At 32.7% G+C, this 21,817-nt stretch overlaps 2 protein-coding genes across 4 annotated transcripts in view; one reads left to right on the forward strand and one right to left on the reverse strand.

The window, feature by feature from the left end:
- The window catches only part of LOC118188135 (uncharacterized), a 238,969-nt gene that overhangs the window by 56,521 nt on the left and 160,631 nt on the right, over positions 1–21,817 (reverse strand). For 2 of the 3 annotated variants that reach the window (XM_085815247.1, XM_085815245.1), the window contains exon 9: positions 17,827–18,030. The exons of the other annotated variant lie outside the window; for it this stretch is intronic. The gene's annotated coding sequence lies outside the window, so the exon portion shown is untranslated. The remainder of the gene's footprint in view (positions 1–17,826; positions 18,031–21,817) is intronic. 3 annotated transcript variants of the gene reach the window in all.
- The window catches only part of LOC146997618 (uncharacterized), a 52,051-nt gene that overhangs the window by 22,343 nt on the left and 7,891 nt on the right, over positions 1–21,817 (forward strand). The window lies entirely within an intron of this gene.

Below are 21,817 nucleotides of genomic sequence, written 5' to 3' on the forward strand. Positions count from 1 at the left end.
AGAGTATTTGGAATTCCATGCTTCTGAGATCTGAGTTACATCTTACAAGAAACAGTTTGACCACCTTATTTATTACTCTTTTTTACTTTATTATTAAAACGCGTATTTACTAACGTAGAGTTCTCTCTTTTCTGGTATTTTCTGTGTACACTACAGCAAGCACGGGTCATTTCCGACCTTACGCCGCTATGGAATTCTAAATCCTCATGATGCTTCTGCTACAAGTTTATGACCCTGGAAGCCTGATACTGAGATACCATTTATGACTATTTTCAAGGCTTTTTCACTTTTATTTAAATTAATATTATTTTGTATAATATAAGAATCACATAATTTTTAAAGTTAAATAAAAGAAACGGGTATCTACCTTTGCAGTAAGTACTAAATCATGAAAGCTTAATTATGTAAAAATCCATACTCAGCAAAATTGAATTCAATATAATTATGCATAATATCCACAAATTTTTCGAGAAATAAAGAAAAAACTTTCTCTTTTTTTTAGAACTACAAAGTCCTATTGTTCGTTGGGTGGAAACAAATGTCACTAGGAATAGATGTCTAGTTTGCAAAAATAAGGTTTATTTTGTATTCCGATCTGAACTTTAAAATAAATCTGCTTTTCTCTATTGATCGCCTTTCGGCTAGAATACAAATGAGCATTTACATGCTACTAAGTTTTTCTTATCTTGAAAACAAAGAAGGGTCTCAAAATACTCTAGTCAACGAATTCCAGGGCATCTGCAGTTCATTATTAACTTTTGCTAACAAGGCATCAATTCGTGTTTTCTTTTTTAAAGGCCGAATTCTCTGAAGAGAATGTTCAACAAAGAAATTTTAATTATTATAAAAATTTCGTACTACTATAATGCCTAAAACGAGTTTCAGCATGATCGCTGCATTTGCTGTTTATACGCATTGCGAATGTTTCAAATATATTAAATTTATTGCTTGTGGGACTAGCTACATGAATATTTGCGCGTTTCCCTATGTGTAACTTGAAGCTGGAATAGTTTCTGTCAGAAAGCTTTCCATGAAGGCAGATTTTTATAATGTTCTTTGCCGCTTTTAACTTTGTACTTCCTTGTACGAAGTAAAGTAAGTATTGTAGTTACGAAAAATTCCGGGTATCATATTTATACGAAAATATCCATTTGACCGCTATCGAATGCAAATTAACGATTTTGTGTGACATCTGTACTTAAGGACAGAATAAAGGACTTTTTCCTCAAACGAATTACAAAAATGATTTAAAATGGATTTAGAAGAGATGTTTTCGTAGCGTCTGTACGTGGGTACGTATATATGTATGTATGTATCTCTCATAGCTCAAAAACGAGTACCCTCAGAACGTTGAAATTTTGTATGTGAGAATGCTATAACATGTAGATGTGCACCTCTCGTTTTGGTTGCAATCGGCCGCACCAGATATATATATATACATCCACTCTGTCACTCGGCTCAGTGAGCTCAGTTTTTTTTTTGTTTTTTTTTTAATTCTTATATGTTGGTAAATTGTGCAATTTTAGCTTTAAACCTGGTTGAACTATGATGTTCCTGTCCTTCCGATTAAAGGTTTTTATGCCGTTAGTTAACTTGCATGCAACACTTGTAGAATTATCAACAATTTAAAATTTGTTTTAGTGCGGTTAAGCCTAATTTTTTTACCATAGCAACCATATTTATTTACATCTGAAACTTAGCAGAATACTGGATTTGCTGCCAATCTAGAGAAAATAAAATTCGCAACATCAAAGATAACGTCTTCTTTTATTACTGCGAATTAAATCATGCTTAATTAATTCTGGAATTATCATTTAAGTTATTAAATTATGCCATATATTGATAGCGTCCACAAAATATATATATATAGCTATATATATATATATATATATATATATATATAGCTATATATATATATAGATAGATAGATAGATAGATATAGCGTCCACAAAAAATTAGTCGGTCTCTACGCCTTCAGTGTCTTTTTGCGGAAAGGGATCCAAAGTGTTTTTCGGTGCATAAACTTTCAGTTTTGTGCACCGAAGATCTGCCTTCTTGCCGCGCTGGCCGAATTGCTTGTTTTTGTGTAGAAACTCTAATTTTAATTCTAAAAATTGTTCTTTAATTTATTTTTAACTGTGTTTATGTTTTATAGTTTTCAATTTTTAATTAAGATATTTTTTCCCTGCCGAGTAGTGAGGACTGAATTAGTTGAATGATATATCTTTAATGAAATTTGAGGAATGAATGGCAGGAAAAAATGAGTATAATTTAATATTCTGTTCAAGGACGTCATGTGGTGTGCACATCAGATTTATTTTTAGCCATGGCCGCCCTTCTCTTGTCCCGAAAAGCCTCACTTTACCAATTATATATAACAAAGTGTCTAGGACGAATGCTGATCATTTGCAGTTAAGTGGTAAATTTTAAAGAAAGGAAAACACGGTTTGCTAGAAACAGAAGGGTCTGTGGGTTCGGAGTTGTGCAAAAATGTAGGGGGCCGTTTAAACATCTAACTTCTGTGCATTAAGTTTTATAGACAGTAAAATACAGAAGAAGTGAATTTGTACTATGAAAATTAATTATTAAATGCTATCACTCAAATAAATTTTTTAAAGGCACAGGGGTAGAAAGACGCATATTCGTTACATTGATTAATATGATCGTAAATATTACTTTTTGTACATCGAATGTCACATTATATGAATACAACGTATCTGAATATCTGAGAAATAGTCTTAGAATGGTTCTTTAACTAGAATGGTTCTTTTATGTCCAAGGACCTTTTTTGAAATTACAAATATATTTCGGGTGCTGCTATGTTAATTTTCCAATACCATGTAAACATTTAATTATTTTTAATTCGGATCTTATGAATACATGTGTGTTATATGTATGCGTGTGTATATATGTACGCATGTACTTAGGATGAGAATTGTTGTTGAGAATAGATGCCGACAGTCCATGAGAATCTGGTAGTAAGTAAATTCTAATATTTATTTGAAGAAAAAATATTTAAGTATACTATTTTAATATATTTCCAAGTTCTATTGCATACATAAAAAATACTTATTCTCGTAATTACAGATACATATATGTTATTCCCTTCGTAATTTTCCATATATATATTTATATTTATAATTAATAAATCTTTTAAAAGGAGCTTCAAAGAGCCATAAAATTATATTTTAAAACTATTGTTTAGAAATGCGTTTATCATCTCTTTTATATTTACGAAAGACATTTCCCTCTTTACTCAGATTGACTGTGTTCAAGTCGATAAGACCAATGAATGGAATGATCAACTTGGTAATTTATTCCCAGTTTCAAACCGGGTGAATGGGCAGGCTGTGTAAGCTGCATTAATCTATGAAAATTTTAACAAAGGGCTCGTGCATTATCTTATGAAAACAAAGTATCAAAATCTAATTAAAAGTTTCACTTCTTAGAAAAGCAGAAAATATAAATATTTGGTAAGAAACAAGAAAATATCTTTAAAAAATAAAGTAAATTTTAATTTTAATTTACAAAAGTATCAGCATTGCAAAATATTGCAGAAATTAGATAGAATAGCGAATAAATTTATTGGTGTAAGCTCGCTAAATGTAAAATAGATCGTACAGTTAGAAAGCTCTCATTGTCACAGAAATATTGTTCATCGATGTTCAAACTAACATACGAAGTTCAGTGAGTAACATGTATTTTTCTTTGAATAAGTAAATTAAAAAAAAGAAAAAGGGGGAAAGGCTTTGAAATTATATTCAAATTTAACAAATGGATTGCACCAGCTCTCCTACAGCCTAGCACTATGTGTAAGCAGTTTCGTGGTTTTCCTTAAGTGTAATGTAAATATAAGCTTATTTTCCCTAGAAAATTTTCGATGAAAGCATGCCTTTGTCAGCCGCCAGCCTTAATATGCTTTTTGATATTCAATTAAATAACCACATAAATTCCCCTTTTTCTTGAGATGATTAAATAGAAAAACTAGGATACTTTTTACAAAAATTAATGCTGTTTAACTGGAAACGGATTTAATTATTTGCTTGTAACAGTGTTTCCCAAGCTCTTCAGTCTCCTAACTTACATGCATATATTTCTAAAAGGGAAAGAAATTTCTTAACGAAAATAATGTAATAATAAAATTTTAGTAAAGATATAATCAATAAACTCATCCGAGAACGATAATTTAATTCGCAGTAGGTAATATTTTATTAATAATCTAAAAAGTGCGTACTAATAATATTATTAAACTCTTTAGTAATATATAAAAAGAAAAGAGCACTTCAAAACTTTTCGAGTCCTATATAATATGTAATTTGTTTCTGGTACCATGTACATCCATATACATATATTGTTAACTATTGACTTCCACTAAATAACAGGAACTCTGTAACGCCATTCATCTTATTTTCCTGATATATTGATACTGAACGAGACCTAAAAACTTCTTTGTTTTATAATATATCTTCCCTTATTACCTCTAATAGACCCGTTTACTTTCCCCTTCGCAATTAACGTCATTCTCACCTTTTTGACCGCATTTGGGCCGACACCTCTAGGACGCACATGCTTAAAGCAGAGTCTTTGCAGAATACATATATAATACATCTCATCTGTCGAAAGTAGATTAGGAACCTAAATAAAATATTAGTACATTTCTAACAGGTAATGGTATAAAGCGGATTACCAAATACAACAGAAATAAACAAATAAATGCATTAATAAATAAAATAAATAAATATATAGATAAGTAAACAAAAAAGGTTATTATTGTATCTGACGTTGGGGAATGTCTCTAGCCGTGTCAAATAAGAAATCGCAAATGACGGTACGAAATTATTCTAGCAAATTCATTCTAAAGATTTACTCTTCAAAATATTTTGCGAAAAGCAACGGTTCTAACTACTTTGCTGAGAGAAACGTAAATGATGGGAACACAATTAGCGCACGGAGACTTTTTATCGATGAAAATGCATCATAACAGCAATGCATTGAAGCCAAGACATGTCTCAAGTCGAGAAATCTAAACTGGAACATATCACTTGTTGAGGTAGACGTTTTTATTGCTGCATTATGTGGTTGCGACACTTTGGTTGCCAAGGGTTTTCTGTTTTGAATTTATTATCAAACCCTGCGGCTTAAAATTCTTTAGTGGAACAATGCTTAGCGCAGATCCTTAGAAATCATCAAAAATCTGCATTTTTAATTGAAGTCAGCTAGGTCGCAAAGATTTCAAACTGATCAATTTGTTCTTGTTTCAGAGTGTGTTCCAAAGCATATTAATATATTATAGTTGATAAACTATGCTTCCTAGAAAGAAGACATGCCACTTTATTCAGTATATGTAGAAGAAAGTGTAAATTGAGCACAAAATATTGGCTTTTAGCTGATGTAAAAACAAAATGCTTTTTTAAAGCTATCCAAGTCTGGAAAAAGATGAAAATAGAATCGCTTTTGGAGCCATGTCGTTTATCGGTTGATGGAGCCTTTTTATAACACCAGTAGAAAGCTGCTAGGGGATAATTTTCTTACTTCTTTGAATTATTGAAAAATTAGTTATGCAATCAATCATGTCAAACATTTTCTGCAGCTCATAAAATTACTATTAATGATGTATGTGTTAAAGAGGAATTTTTGCTACACAACTCTACAAAATAAAAAAAAATAAATTAAAAGTATTTTTTATCAACTTTAACACTGTAACCAAAATTAATTTAATAAAAAAAATTACAGCATATTTTACTTAAAACAATTATTTAAGAATGTATGAAGATTCTCAACACTCTGACTGAGTCAATTGTCTTGCAGTGGATTCCTGCCTGTTGTGGCATCGAGGGAAATCGAAGGAGCCGATTTGTCGGCAAAGAAAGCAATTATTATACAAACCACTAATAACCATATTACTTTTAAATCTGAAAACACCAAATTAAATCAAAATTTAAGAGGTTTGCTTCTACCTACCAAATGAAGCTAAAGGACAGGCCTGGGAGTGTCTAACTAGGTCAAAGTCAGCTACTCCAGATTTTCTTCTCCATGCAGCAGTGACATTATTTTGTCTTTTGACTGGGCACGATTTTCTGAATGCCTCTTTTTAAAATTCGACTTAGAGTCTTTTATCTGTACTATTTGTAACTGTAGACTGTTCATAGACAAGACCACACTGACGAATGCACTGCGCTATAATGTTTTAATTCTATTGTTCTTAAGTACTGGGAAGCATGATCAAGGCTAATGGCTTAGTGGCCAAATGTCTGGCATTTGTATGAATGAAATAAATAAATTAAAACAAGCTTTCAAAATGCAAGATTTTTTTCCCTTAAACTAAGTTTGGTTTCGAAATGATCGTAAATCGTAGAGGTAAACAGAAAATTTCTTTAATTCTTCTGTTAAAATATAACCAACTGGCAATTTTTCTGAAAATTTGCATCATTATTGTAGATAATAAAAGACGTATCCAATGCTATATGTTACATGTGCTGCCCAAACGGGGTAGTGCATAATGACTTATTATGCTCTACCCATTACGCAATTAAGAAGGGCCCGTGTTTGAATCTTGGAGAAAGCATGGATGTTTCTAAATGTATAGTGTTTTACGGCATGGGGGGTCACACGAAATGTATGGGGGGGCTGAAAGTCCTCTCGTGTGGATTGGTGATAGGGAAAGAGGGGCGGTTTCCATCAAAATTGGGGTGTAACAGGGCAAAATTATACTGTCACCTATAGAGTGCCCAAAGCTCTTGCTAACGACAGGCCTAATCTTGTACTCCTTGCCGCAATAAAATTCGTGGACTTGTTCTGATTTCGGACAAGCAAGTTTAGCACAAAAACAAGTTTGATAATCCTGTTTGGAATTCCTAATTTTCGACGCTACTGTCTAGGACCTGTACTTAGGCAGTCTCAATCACGGAAGAATAAAATCAGTCCTCACAGAACTAGAACGCCTGGTTATTCGCGGAATGGTTCAGGTTCGGCATGGACCATATGGTGCTACCTTGTCTGTCCTACGTTTGTGGGGGAGCTATATGGTTAATATTTATGGTTCTCCAGAGGGAAACATTTCCGTTGGTGGAGTCGACGATTCTGACGGGCTTTAAAGATTGCTTGAGGTGGTCAGCGGGCGCCTGGTGCCTTAATACTGTATTGTTCATATCCTTCCTCACTGTAGCCCCCGGACGCCTGGATGTAATGTCGACTTCAGACTTCATTTGACAACCGGTTTGGTGGCTCGGTTTATCTGACTTGTGACTTTCTTCGCACTTCATTTTGCTGCCCGGGGTTGGGGCCCCCTCTTGAGAGCCTATTCTTCGCTATCCCATGGACAGGGATGTGGACTGCATAGTTAATGAGTGTACTTGTTAGCTTCGCTTTGCTACAGCTCGTCGGCTCGACCGATCGGTTAGCGGCTATTGGTACAACTTCGGCGAGGAGTGATAAATCGTGTAAATGGATTATAGATTTTTTTAGTACGTTTTTGGAATCACGCACTGTAGAGCCTACTGAAAAGACTAGCGAAATCTCGCTAGTACGCGGAAGAACAGATAACTGCAGAAGAATGTTTAAATAACGTTTTTACTTGAACTAAGCACCAACTATTCACGTACAAAGCTACTTCGAACACGCGCCATAAATCCGAAACTAACTCTCCTACTACAACTCTAAATATGTAGCTTAAATTCTGGTTCCGAATTCACTTAGATTTGCATACACGTCGTTAACATTTACATTCTGGCAGGAAATTGAAATCGGAAGGGAAAGGAAACTTTTAAACTTTTAAACTAAAAATAATTCGCTAGAATAAAAGAAATCTGTACAGGATAATCTGGGTCACATGCTTCTCTGCTAGTTGACTATATGATTAGCTTTTATTAAACCGCAAAATATTATTAGACTGGGCACGCTATCTATGTAAGGGATACTTTAAACGCGAAATTTAGTCTCCAGTTAGAAAATTTTTTAGGAGGTTAATTTTAATAAAAGAAACGCTCATTGCGTTTTCATGGATGTTGATACATAAGTTTATTCTTCGGAAATAAAAATTGTTTCATTAATGCGCATTTATTTGAAATTTATCAATGCATACATGGGACTCAGACGGAAAAATTAGATTGATTGATTATGTGTGTATGTAATTATGGCAAAGCCTTGTGGGCTATCTGCCTGAGGGGACGGATGCCTTCGGGGAGGACTTTCTAAGGGAAACTGGCTCGTATTCACGTTACAAATGGGGAAACCACGAAAACGCCCATGCAGCCAGCCCGTTCGCGGGATTCGAACCTCGGACCGAACTACCAGTATTCATCGACTTTACCGCTCGGCCGCTGGTGGGCTCCTTAAAAATTATAAATTACAACAACGCAGTTAGAAAGCTAAGGGAAAATCCTTGCTCGCATATATGAGACTTTTGGTTTGTAGAACATTATTTTCATTCAGCAAAAGCAACTATACATTTATTCTGTATGAGCGTGCTTTCCGAGTGAGTGCTTAAGAAGCTTTGATTTAGAAAAAGCAAGGCCCTTCTGTGCTCCCTAGTCTTGGTATATTTACTGTCATTTTAGTCAACAAATAATTTCTAGACCGCTTGGAACCTGGAGACTCTCACATTTCCACCATATGCAATCGCATAAACCTTTCGCTATACTTTCCCGAGTTGTAATTTTCAGCAAAATATTCACCTTTACATAGGTATCTACAGAAAATACACTTACATGAAATGCCCTCGTAGATATCTCCTTAGAAATTTAAGTCAGATGAACATGAATACTTGAAAGTATATTGAGATAAATATAAGATCATTGAACGAGATAACACAGTCTAAAGATGTACATACTTTAAGTATAAAATGCACAGGTAGGATAACATTATGTTTAACTCGAGAGGAATAATCTAGTTCATCAAAATCGTTCACAGAACAATATTCAAAACAGGTCAAAGAATAGAACACTAAAATATAATTAAGTGACTGACGACTGCTCACAAGTTCCTGTTGCTAGGAAGGCTCAAGAGGGATAATAAGATTACATGAGTAAATGAGTGCTTAGGAACCTATAAGTTCTACTATATTGCAACTATCTTAGTTTCTTATTAAACGGGAGGAGAGAGTTCGCAAAAGTGTTTCTTAAAAAACAAAAATTTGGCCCAATGGCTTCCTGCCCTCCGTACATTCTTGGGAAGACGGACTGTCTCAATTCATTAAGCAGATGATGAAGAATTTTACTCACCAGTTTGTCTAAATAAATATCTGTCGATGTATCCGCTTGAAGGGATGACGATTAGTAGCCATGTTTAGATCTCAGCCCACACAGCAAACAATCTTGGAGAATGTAAGCATTTTTGGAAGTTTTGAAAACAAATGTTGCTTGGGCATATTAAATGGGTTTCTGAGAATACCTCGAATTTGGTAGAAAATAAAAGTGCAAATTGAAATAAAATACAAAATAAATAAATATTAAAAAATCTGAAAGGTGTCAGATTTTAATTTACGTCCAAAATGACATTTTTTTAACATTTTGTGTGTTATCTTTATTTATTAAATATCATATTCTTAGCACTTAACCTTAAAATTCAGTTCAAGAGCAATATCGCAAAATAATTTTAAAATGAGTATATTTTATTTTTTATATTTATATATATATAATTTTAAAATGAGTATATTTTATTTTTTATATTTATATATATATAATTTTAAAATGAGTATAAATTAGAATTTCCGATACACAGTCTCACGCGCTGGAGATAAAAATGTTTTTTCTGTGCAACGTTGCCATTGCTCGCTTTGAAATCGTTGAGTTTGTTAATCAAAAATTCGTTAATGTTTTACAAAATATGAAATCGATAATAAAACAAATTTCAAATTTGGGCTTCCAGATGCCCATATTCGCAGGAGGTATATCTTATTCAAAATTGGATGGCTCTAGGTACCGTATATAATTTCTTTAAATATAATACAAGGCGATAATATTTGGTGGAACCAATTTGAAAAGTGAAGCAACGCTTGTAGTGAATCAACGCAAAATGCCGAAACGAAGTTAATAATCCTTCTGGGCAAAATGCCCCTTTGGATTAATAAACATGAAAATTAAATAAAATACAAAATAAATTACCATAGAGCGATGTGGTCAGCGATTTCATAAAGTTGGCTTATTCACCCGCCGTTCTAAACGTTGCATACCATTTACACCAGCCCATTTACAGCACTTTAGAGAACACAAAGACTGGGCATTTTATCAATGGAGTCACGTCTTCTTTACCGATGCGAGTCGTTTAAGTCGGACAAATTATTCTCGCTGACATTTGGTATGGAAAGAGAGAGGTACACGCTTTCATCCCACTAATATTAGGTAAAAAGACCGTTGGAGTAATCCTGGCTTTCTTGTATGAGAAAGCATTATGATGAACGGATATATGAAGCTCCTCATTTTCGCCAGATATTCACTTACAGATATTGTTATTTTGGTAAAGTTACTCTCCCCGCACGTGCGTCTTTTCCGAAGTGCCATTGTTTCCTACTTTGTTTTTATGTATGACAGCTATTTTAGCCTGAAGCTATGCAACTTTACTGGACGGGGAACCAACTAAACTTCCTTGGTCTCATATTAAGCGAACAACTTTGACAAGTCTGCTACAAAACTGGCAAAGTAGATGGACAGAGGCAGAGGCAGGACGAAGAACATTTCGCTTACTGCCAAAAGTTAACATGGAAATAAAGACCCACTATGCTAGCCTAACACAGGTATGACAGGTTATGGACCATTCCCAGTATACCTGAACAGATTTAGACTTAGGGATACTCCTTTCTGTGAATGCGGAGAGGAAGGCGACACTGACCATTATTATTTCCATTGTGTACATACAAGAACCTGGCACTTGAAGAAACCAGCGGACTGTGCCTGGGCAATGTGGACGTCTAGCACACTCAAAAACAGAATAGCCCTTGATAAAATAGAGACAATCTCAAGACACTGCCTAAGCAGAAACAACCGTGAATAATATTATGTTTCAAATGTTCAGAACTTAAAGCATATAACTAGAATAACGCTTAGAGCCTGCAGTTATCAATATGTAAAAACTGTTATTATTATGTAATATTCAACCTTGTTACTTTGGAGTCTTCCCCGCCGTAATGGTATATAATTTCGTTTGGTTCACGTCCGTGGTCGGAAGCCATCATAGCGGTGCTCTCACTCACTCACTCACTCACTGGACAGCGAATCATCTGCCCAAGCGTCCAGTGACCGGGAACTGGAGATTTCACATGGGGTCCAGAGTGAAAAAAAAAAAATAAATCTAATTTTCACACACACATAAAATTAAATAATTAAGCAAATAATAAATACTAAATCAAATAATATTAAATTAAAAATTTAAACAAAACAATAATAAAATCGGAAAGGTTTCATCTTTTGAAATACGCCCAAACAGCTGTTTTTCTTTTCTTTTTCTTTTTTTTATTTACAGACACATATGCGTTTCGAGAGCATTTGGGCTAACGCCACTTTGGGCTAAAATTATTTCAAATTAGTATATCTTTAGATTTTATAATCGACAGTCTCGCGCGCTGGATATAAAAATGCTTTCTTCCCTTCAGTGTAGCCACTGCTTGCTTTGAAAATTTTGAGTTTTTTATCCAAAATTCGTTAAAGGTTTACAGAGCATAAAATGGGCAATAAAACTAATTCCAAATTCGGGCTCCCATGTGATCATGGTCGAGAGTATGTTATTCAGAATTTGATGACTCTACCTTAGTTTTTCACAATGCGAAAAAAATACATACGTTCATGCAGATTCTTCATTATTTAGTTTTTTTTTAATATAATACAGAGCGATAATATTTGGTTGCAGCAATCTGAAAAGTGATACATCGCTTTTAAGTAATTCAACACTAAATGCCGTTTCGAGACTAATAGCCTTCCTGGGCTAACGCCCCCTTTGGGCTAAAAATCAAATGATCAAAGGTCATCCGAAAGGGATCTTTTAAATTTTATTATAACTTAGCAGTATAAAATACTAGTAGAGATGGTTCAGATGGAGAAGAGAAATATTTTATAGGATAATAGATGAATATTCATCTCGACTAAGATAAGAACGTTATAAGTCTTCTGTGTATATAAAAAAATTTAAAAACTACAGTTTCATTCTATAAAAATATTGATTTTTTTAAATTAGATATATATTATGAATTCAGTTCATTTAAACCACTCCATTTAAAACGTAAAAAATAACATGCTTACGAACTGCAACAATTGCTTTTAAACAGCATACGTTTTAATTAATAAGAGTCAGATTAAATTTGAAAAAAAAAAAATACATTTCAGATTCTGCCGACGAGAAACAGATTCGCAAAGTGACGCTCTTAGAGCGAATCAAAGCAGTTTTAAGTGTTTCGTTACTAACTCTCTTCTGTTTATTTCATTCATATAAATCTATATAAGTATATTCATATAATTTCATTTATATAAATAAACTTTCTCCTCAAAATGTATTTCAAAATTCAAGTTACAAATTTATTCAGAAATAGAATATTCACTAACAGAAATGCACTAGTAAGACATTTCTTTGTTCTACGTTATAAAGTCCCTTGTAGTTTTATTTACACTTTTTTTTTGTTGTTGTTGTTGTTTTGTTTTGTTTTTCAGCGCATTTTCGTAGACCTGTCCGGCAGCTCCAAACAAGGTGCTGAAAAATTTCTTTCGGGTTTTATTTCTGATACGCTAGTGCATTCTCATTTCTACCTATCCACACTCTAAAACTAAAGTTTTGTTTTGTTTTGTTTTTGTAATCTTGCACATGATATAGGAAAAAACTTCATGATTGTCTTTTCTTTTTGCTATATTTTTGCAGAAAGAGGAAAAGGCTACCTGCAAAACTAGTTATTTTTGAGTTTGCTTGCATTTCGGCGCTTTACTATGCGCCTTTTTTTTTTTTTTTTATTAGTCCGCTTGCTTGGGTTTCTGATAGGAATTTGCTCTTTCCTTTGCAGTAATCTGAATTCTTCTCCTAGATTTTATTTGTCCAAATTTCTGTAATGTTTTCCTTTCTTTCTCTGCTTCTTTTTCATATACACATCTCATATACACTTTATATATAAAGTGCAAATAATATGTATATATGAAGAGTGCGAGAAATTTATTTATATGTAATGAAGTAGAATTAGATGCAATGATGTAGAAGCATTTATAAAGTAGATTTAGAAGTATTGCGTTTGTCCATGTTGATCCGTATTGGAAAAGAAACGGGTAGCCAAAGTATTTTTATTTCGGTAAACATTTTGCGACCACAAGCAAATTGGCACAATACTCGTGCCTTTTCAAAAATATTTACATTTTGAAAAGCTTTGCAGTAAGAAAATGTACCAGTAAGTATTAAGCAGTAAAAAATGAAATGTACCAGTAAGCGTAAAGCAGTAAAAAATGAAGCAGCATGCAGCTGTCTATCAAGTCTGAGGTGCATAAAGGAAGTGTGTTGAGTTTAGGGTGAAAGCTTGATTCAGAATGAGTTAGTTTCGATTTTCAATGCCTCTGGATTGGATAATTAATAATGCTTTAAAATTATTATTGGCTGTTTCAGCTTTATTTACTGTGGTGATTCACGGTTTGAAAATGGATTCTGAATCAGTCGAGATTCGTGCACTAACCTAGTGCTTCGCATTACGAGTAGAAAGTAAAACACATCAATGTTACAAAAATATAGTTTTATTTACATAGCGAAAGCGCGCAGCAACATTCTTAATGAAAGCTCATTCTCCTAATAACATACTTTTTCCTACACTCAGGTTGCGCATGCACATCGACAATTACCAAAGGAGCTTGGCAGATACTGTCATCTATTGGATAAATTATTTGCTACATTTACTTCACCACCATTATATAAGAGACATATGACATGGAGTAATCTTGAAATGACGGAGTGAAAAAAATTTTAAAGCATAATTTATGAAAATGTGAATTTTTAAAATTAAATGTAATTTTTACAGTAGTGTTATTTTTTTCAGTATTTCAGTTCAAACGTTTTTCTGCTTTAGAGCCACATGATCATTATTCTTCAGGGAAGGTTTTTGTTCTCATAAAGCTTCACAAATAAAATCTTTTACATAGCCATTACTTATTTTAATTAACTGTAAAACATATAAAAATATACTGGATATATATACTATACTAAATATGGTAGGAGTAAATACGGTAGAAATAATAACCATAATTGCAGAAATTATGGTTAGAATAATTATGGTTATAATCCTGCAGAAATTATAGTTATAACACTGTTAGTGAAATATAATACTATTATTATATTTCACTTTCAGTTCCTTATTTTACTAAATTGTAAAGTTCCGCAGTACTTCTAAATAACCATTTCCATCAATAGGGTATAAGTCTATTGATGGAATAGCCATGTGAGATATTCATATGGGATAACTGGAGCGTTTTTCTGCACCAGTGGCTAAAAGAGGCTATGGAAATTACTTGAAAAGGCCTTCGTTCGTTGCATAAGGTAGCTGGCTAATTCATTGACTTTGTGAACTGAACTAATTTATTCTATAATAAAACATATAAAATAATAACAATATATACAAAAATTACACTCAGTCATAAAATAAGAGTCTTCAACGTTATCTCATAGGAGGAGGGCAAAAGGAACATTCTACGGAGGCAATGATAAGCTTCTTTTTCTGAACCTGTACTCTCTCAACATATTCTACACTTAACATACGATTATCCATAAAATTTAATATTCATTTACCATAATTTCAAATTTATTTCTTTATTAATTTCACTTTTTATTTCATTACACATTACTAATTTTATTAAATTTATTTCTAAATTATTGATATTTTTATATTCATTATAACAATATTCACTGCCAAATTATTAAATATTTTCTATATTCTACACAAGAACACTATTTCACATCCATTTTCCGTACTACTATTCAAAATTATTTCATTTAATTTTTATATTCACTTCATTCTCATAATAATTATAAAAGTCTTAATAATATTTCAAATATTCTTATAATAGCTCAAAAATAAAATGAATATTCAAATTACATTTTAATAATCATTCCCAAAAAAATGTTAAAATCCTTTTTTAATTAATTCAAAAATAGTTACTTACATTTGTATTTCTGATACGATAAAATATTTAATCTTTCATTTTCACGAAATAGTGTTATGCTTTTATTCTAATGTCAGAAGAAACTGTATTACGTGTTTAAAATCTCAAAATAATATTAATTAATTCATAAATTTTTAGTTAACAGTTATGAAAATTTTAAACATATTCTGTTAACAAAGAACATAAAAAAAAATGCACCAACATTATCAATAAACGCGAAATCATTAAGTGAAAATATCACAAATTTTTCCGTTTTCCTTCTTTGTACACTATGTGTTGTTTTTTCTGAAAATAATAAAATCAAGTTGAAGAATTAACTAAAGCATTTCATACAAAATTTAAAATTCATTGCACCAGCATCAAATTTATTCCACTGAAAAATGTAATTTAATATACTTGATAGAACTAAAATAATTATGTATAAACATCTATAAGGTTGTATATTAAAACGCAGGAATTAGTAACGCCCTGAAAAGCATTCTCCGCAGTTCAACGGTTGCGAAGAAAATGACATTAAAACTGATGACCTCTGTGAACTTTCGATACCAAAAGAGAAGTGTACAAATTATTCCACATATGGCAATTGAAAACACTTCTTCTAAATACAGTCTGGTGACAGGAATGCTGAATTATTTTGTACATGATTTAAAATACTCCTATTGATTTGAAGCTCTTGTTAACTGAAAAATGCTAATAATGTATATTCTGTAGTTTCGTCGCTACCGCGTTCCCTCGAACTCACTCTGATTGATTTCTGGTTTTGGGTTTACATGAAATATAAGGTACGCGCATGAAATCCACGAAATTTGTTAGAAAGTAAAGATGCCATAAAACATAAAGTGTTGAAGATTCCTCCTGCAGTGTTGCATACTTTGTTGTTGGCAACAATCTCTCGCATGCATATAAGCATTCTGTACCGCGCCACGCACATAGGGAAAAATCCTTCCTCCTGACTGGATATGGCTTCCGATGACATCATTTCCTTTAAGCTTAGGAACGCATTAACTTTGCTGAAGCTCAAGCTCTATACTATTTGTTTACATTTTGATAACAGTACCGAAAAGAATATTACGTGCGTTGTCTTTCTGTTGCTATGAGATTGCATTTCTTGCAACACTGTAGTGTGGGGAATTTCATATAAAGAAAGGTAGTGATTTTTTTTTCCTAGAGAGAAAAAGTATAATTTATCTTGTACTAACTCTGTAAATGTGTACAAAAATTTTTAATAAATGTATTCTTAATTTAAAACGGTTCATATTAAAGATGTTGGGATATTAAGATTATTAATCCATTATTTCATGCTCGTTATATATCTACTCTCTACTGATGCAATCTGCGAAAACATGAGACAAGTCATTTTTCGGAAAAAGCAAAAACGTCATTGCGAGCTAACATAGTATACAGTAAATTCACGATATGTATAATCAAAATAGTTTGGAAAAGTAAAATTTATTTTTGAAGTTTGACTAATATAGATTTGGAACAAAAAAATAGAGATACGTATTTTAAATTGAACAATATTACTTTATGAATATTGCCAATTTTTAATGCGTTACATCTTTTTGTACCTTTGCATAAAAATAGTGTTTGGCAGAGAAGGAAGTTTCTTTTCTTATACACGTGTATTAAATTTAGCGACAGTACTGAATGCACTTTTTTCTTTCATTTAAGGCAACAGAATATTAGAATAACTTGGACATTAAGATGGAAATAGCATAATACTATTTGCAAAGGAAATATTTTCTGCAATGTGAAAGAAACAAAGTGCAACAAAATTGCAATACCTTTACAGTTAAATCGAGATCGTTGTGTTTTGGTTTTTGTACTAAATTCATGAACTCAGCTATTTATATCATCTAAGCGCTAAGATTGCTACTGATATTAACAGCATGTTAGAAAGCTTTTATAATTTTATTATTCCATGAAACAGGAAGGTATCTGCAGAACGCTGCAGCTAAGCGTTTTCGTTTCAAAGAAAACAAACACTATTTTTCATGCTTCGGTGTCACTCATGCGCGTCATTCAGCGGAAACAAACGCGTAATAATCCCGCCTAAACGTCATTACGCGAAAGAAAAAGTAATGTCATCTGAAAGTATGTCTAGTCACAAGTACGGATTTTCCCAATGCGCGTGGCGCGGTTCAAAATGCTTATATGCCGCCCGCATGCAATGAGTTATCATCTGCGAGGGAGGCCACGTTCAAAACTTATAATTCCAGATACATTTTTTTTTCCCTTTCGTCTCTTGTGTTGTGATAGGTCCTTTGTAATGTTCTTGTTTGCAAATATTTTATGCGGGCAATTTTCGTCGTACGTATATCGTTCTCGCGCCATTTACGGTTTTCCATACGCTGATCAATTTACACAAGACAGGACTAAGTGTGGGAAGCACCAACACATCGCCATTGGCAGAACTGGTGTCGCTCCTTCACACTAACCGTCTTGAGAAGAACACCTCCACAGGGGCGTACTTACGCCACGCATCGGTGTTAATTGAAACGAATCAATTTACACAGGGTGGTGCCATTCGAAAATTTCTATTTATTTTTCTGTAACTGTAAATGGGAGAATTCTGTTGTTTAAAATTATCAAAATTTTAAGCGCATACTTTCAAATAACAATTTCTGAAATTCCATTTCGATTGTTTCAGTGGAAAGGTCGTTATGGGTACATACATCGGGGATCTTTTATCACCACTCTGTATAAAAACTCAACTTACTTAACTGATGCTCACCAGCGGCCGAGTAGTAAAATTGCTGAACACTGGTAGTTTACTCCGAGATTCGAATTCCACTAACGAGCTGGCTGCATGGGCGTTTTCGTAATTTTCCCCATGTGTAACGTGTATAGTAGCCAGTTTCCATTGGAAATTCCTCCACAAAGGCATCGCTTCCCGTAGCCAGATAGCCCTCGATTGCTTTGCCTAATCAAATAAACCAAACCAATCCTTAATTGATTCTTGTAGCCAAGTTTACCCTTAAAATTTTAGGTAAAAATGATCAGATATAAGGAATGTTGAAAACAGAGTAAATAAATGTTTAAAGAACTGATTACGATTAAAATGATGCCCTGGACAAATGAAAAATAACTTATGTTCTGATTTTAATAAATGAAATACCGCAAATTAAGTGTAAACTGAGACATAAATGATTAAAATTTTGAGTTAAAATGGCGTTTTTACATATATTTTTGCAGAATACCTACGTTTTGCTCTGCGTTGATTACTTCACATTTTCTCATATTTCATGTTTTTCGGCGTAATTTTAAATGGTGTATTTAAATCGAAACCAAGCTATTCGGTATCATTATTCACTTGGTGACATTTTGCTGTCACTTGGAAATTTTTATAGCGTAATTTGAGATTGTTTCGTAAAATTATGTTTTATTTTACAACTTTAGTTCACAAATTTTATTCTATATTCTTTGATCTTACTAATCAAATTTCTCATCTTGTTAAGACATGTATTTTCAATGTATTCGGATATAAACGGGCAGAATTTCTGCAAACCTCTAACAATATCCGAACGCAGAGTTAACAGTGATGACTTTAAGCGACACGTACTGTAAAGGTAATTCCACAGTAAACCTTAATCTGATTAATATAAGTTTTTCACAAAGGTCCTTAAACTGTAAACATTTCTTTAACCAACTCAAAAAAAAGTCTTAAAAAAATTTATTGCTGACTTCTGGATCTACTAGCATGTCTTCCTTGAATTTTTGCAATATTTCTTTCATTTTATTGTCCTTGTTCTTTTTCCTCCCTTTTTTTCCAATTTTCTTCCAATTTCTTTGCTTTTCATCACTTTGCATTCTCTTAACAATGATTTTATAAAATTCCATTTTAAATTATAAAAGCTTTTAAACAGTCCCTTTTTTCCTCTGAATTGCAAATGTAATAAAGTGATTTCAAATTTCATTCCAGAAAAACGTAAACATTTGACTTCAGTTTCCAGAAATATTTTAAAACATAAATTAGCTTTGCTTTCGACTGTCATATGGGAAACAAACCAAAAGTTTCCGAAAATTGAATTTTTGTATTCTATTCAGTTCAACGTTGAAGCTCTAGGACTGGCCATGATGAAATAAATGTCCTGGTTCAATTCCCACTGGTCTTATGACTGGCATAAAAGTATTCTTGCTTATAAATCTTAAAACGACTTTAAATCTTGTGATTTCGGTGAATCTGCAAATCTCTCCACTCTTAAATTATTTTTATTCATAGTTAGTGTGTTCAACTTTAGCTTAGGTGAAGTGCAAACGGAAGTACCCAAATACAATTTTAATTTTTCCCACTCTCATTTCGAAACTAGGCAATCTTAGTATTATTGGTCATATTATAAACGCTCTTAATTAGAAAATGTTTCTGGAAAGTAGAAAATTTTGGTAACATTTGATCAGTCGTTTAAATGCGAAATTTGGCACGCAAAGCTCTGTGTGAAAAATGCAGACTTTTTTAAAGAATTTTAACGCTCCTGATTTGTTTAAATGTACTTAGATATACAGATGATATTATAGCAATCGGGAACTGCAAAGAAACTATGAAACAGCAATTTTAACCCAATAAAAATAATGAACAAAAGACGACTTTTTAATTGTGAAACTATTAAACTGATCGAGTGGCATTCCAACTCTTCCAGAAATTTATAGCAGATTCAATTACAAATAAACAATAATGTTAGCAACATCTGTATATATAATTAAGCAATTCTAAATGATTTCAATTTATTGATTTATTCTTTCATAAATAATAAATTTCCTCAAAACTTTATCGTAAACAGTTAGCAAAATTGCCCTTACCAATTTAATTAACGTTAGATATAAATTATAGCTTACTCTTAAACCTTAACTGGAGATGTAAAGAATAATTTTATATCAATGTATTGAATATTTTTATTTAAAATTTATTACAATTTTATTGTTAATTTCTGAAATGCTATTTCAAAATTTCTTCTAATTCTATTGCTAGTTATTGGTCTAATTTCGTCCCAAATTTGGGATCGCACTGTACTGTGAATTCTATATGATAAAATTAAGTATACTTATTCCCATTTCTGTTGTTCCCCTTAAAATTAGAAGCATAATGCTTCGTAACCAGAAAATCCTACAATATCGGTACCTTTCTACCTTTCACGCCGCTAATATTATGAAATTATGCACGAAGCAGCTTCTTTATTTACTTTAATTACATGTATTTTGCAGTTTCTTTTGATTTAATAATGCCTTTATTTTAATAACTTAATTCAATGAAAACTTAAAATTAAAAAATTAAAACATTAAAAAATCGGGATATGCAGGTTTTTCCGAAATATTGCAAACCTAAGCTAGATAAAATTGATAAAATTTAGGTTTCCAATTTTCGACAATTTGATTTGCATCATTTAATTAATTTAATTTTCTTTGCCACTTGTATTAATTAATTATTTTATCAATTAAAATGTATCTTTCCTTCGAACTTCGTCCTCGCGAGCAGCCATTTTGTTTTCCATCTTTAGTTCTAGCAAAACAGCATTCCTAGTCGGGACTGATTCATTGCAATGAACAATTAAATTATTTCTTTTAATTATTTTGCTAATGTGATAATTATTTTTGGATTACTAAATTATTTTTTGAAAATTTCAGAAACATTGTTATCCTATTCCACTTCTCGAAGCATAAATCTAATGAGATGTTAAGAAAGGATAGAAAACTTCATTTATTTTTTCATGTTTTACTTTGATTCAATTTATTCCTCCCCTTCTTTGTTTTATTCTAATGTAGAGCCATTAGGTTATTTTGAAAGCAGTAGTGATGAAAAATGAGCAACGTCCTCGCCGGGAATCGAATCACGGACCTCTGGAATACGCGCCCAGAGTGCACACCACTACACTATGAAGGCATGCCATGAAGGCGGAAGAAATACCTTATATACTCCCCCTTTTAAAGGGCAACTGCGGCTTTTAGGGTCCCCAATTGCCAAATCTTGGGTGTGGAGAATCATCATCCACCACTCTTTTGACTCGGGTGCCACTGTAGAGTCATTAGGTTATTTTTAAAGCAAGAGTGATGAAAAATAAGCAACGCCCTCGCTGGAAATCGAACCACGGACCTCTGGAACACGCTCCCAACGTGCAGACCACTAGACTACGAAGGCACGCTAAGAAGACGTAAGAAATAGCTTGTACCAGAAGTTCCGGTGGTACGCAAAGAAGCTAAGTATATTTAACTCTTAAATTCAAAAATTAAAACTTCAACATCCCGAGTGAATTTTTTTTCTCTATCAATCGTAAATTTATGCGATCTGAGCTTTGTTCAAGAGTGGTGGTGGTAGTAGTACTTTGTAGTGGAGGTACGAAAGGTTTTCAATATTTGTTTAAATGGTACGCGTTAGTCAAAATGTTGAGAACTATACTATAATATTAAACGTTTATACTATAATATTAAATTCCCTCTCTTATCAGTATTTATACATCAGGATTTTTATATCGTTCTTCATTTTCACTCTTTAATTTGTCACGTAGACAGCATTTAACGATACGCGTTATTAATTGTGTATATCTGAATTTCATAAACTATATAAGCTTTAGGCTGTACATTTAGACACCCGATTGGTAAACTCTGATTGTGAGTCATGCGTTGGACTCCTCTATGCGATACCAGACACACAGGTACACAATATTTGCTATTAAAGAATTTGCTAAAAGTTATCCATCTCTTATTTTCTGTTTTACTTT

This window comes from Stegodyphus dumicola, chromosome 4 (assembly GCF_044657685.1).
Source record: "Stegodyphus dumicola isolate Sdum_Otavi_A_Nest chromosome 4, ASM4465768v1".
NCBI lineage: Eukaryota > Metazoa > Arthropoda > Arachnida > Araneae > Eresidae > Stegodyphus > Stegodyphus dumicola.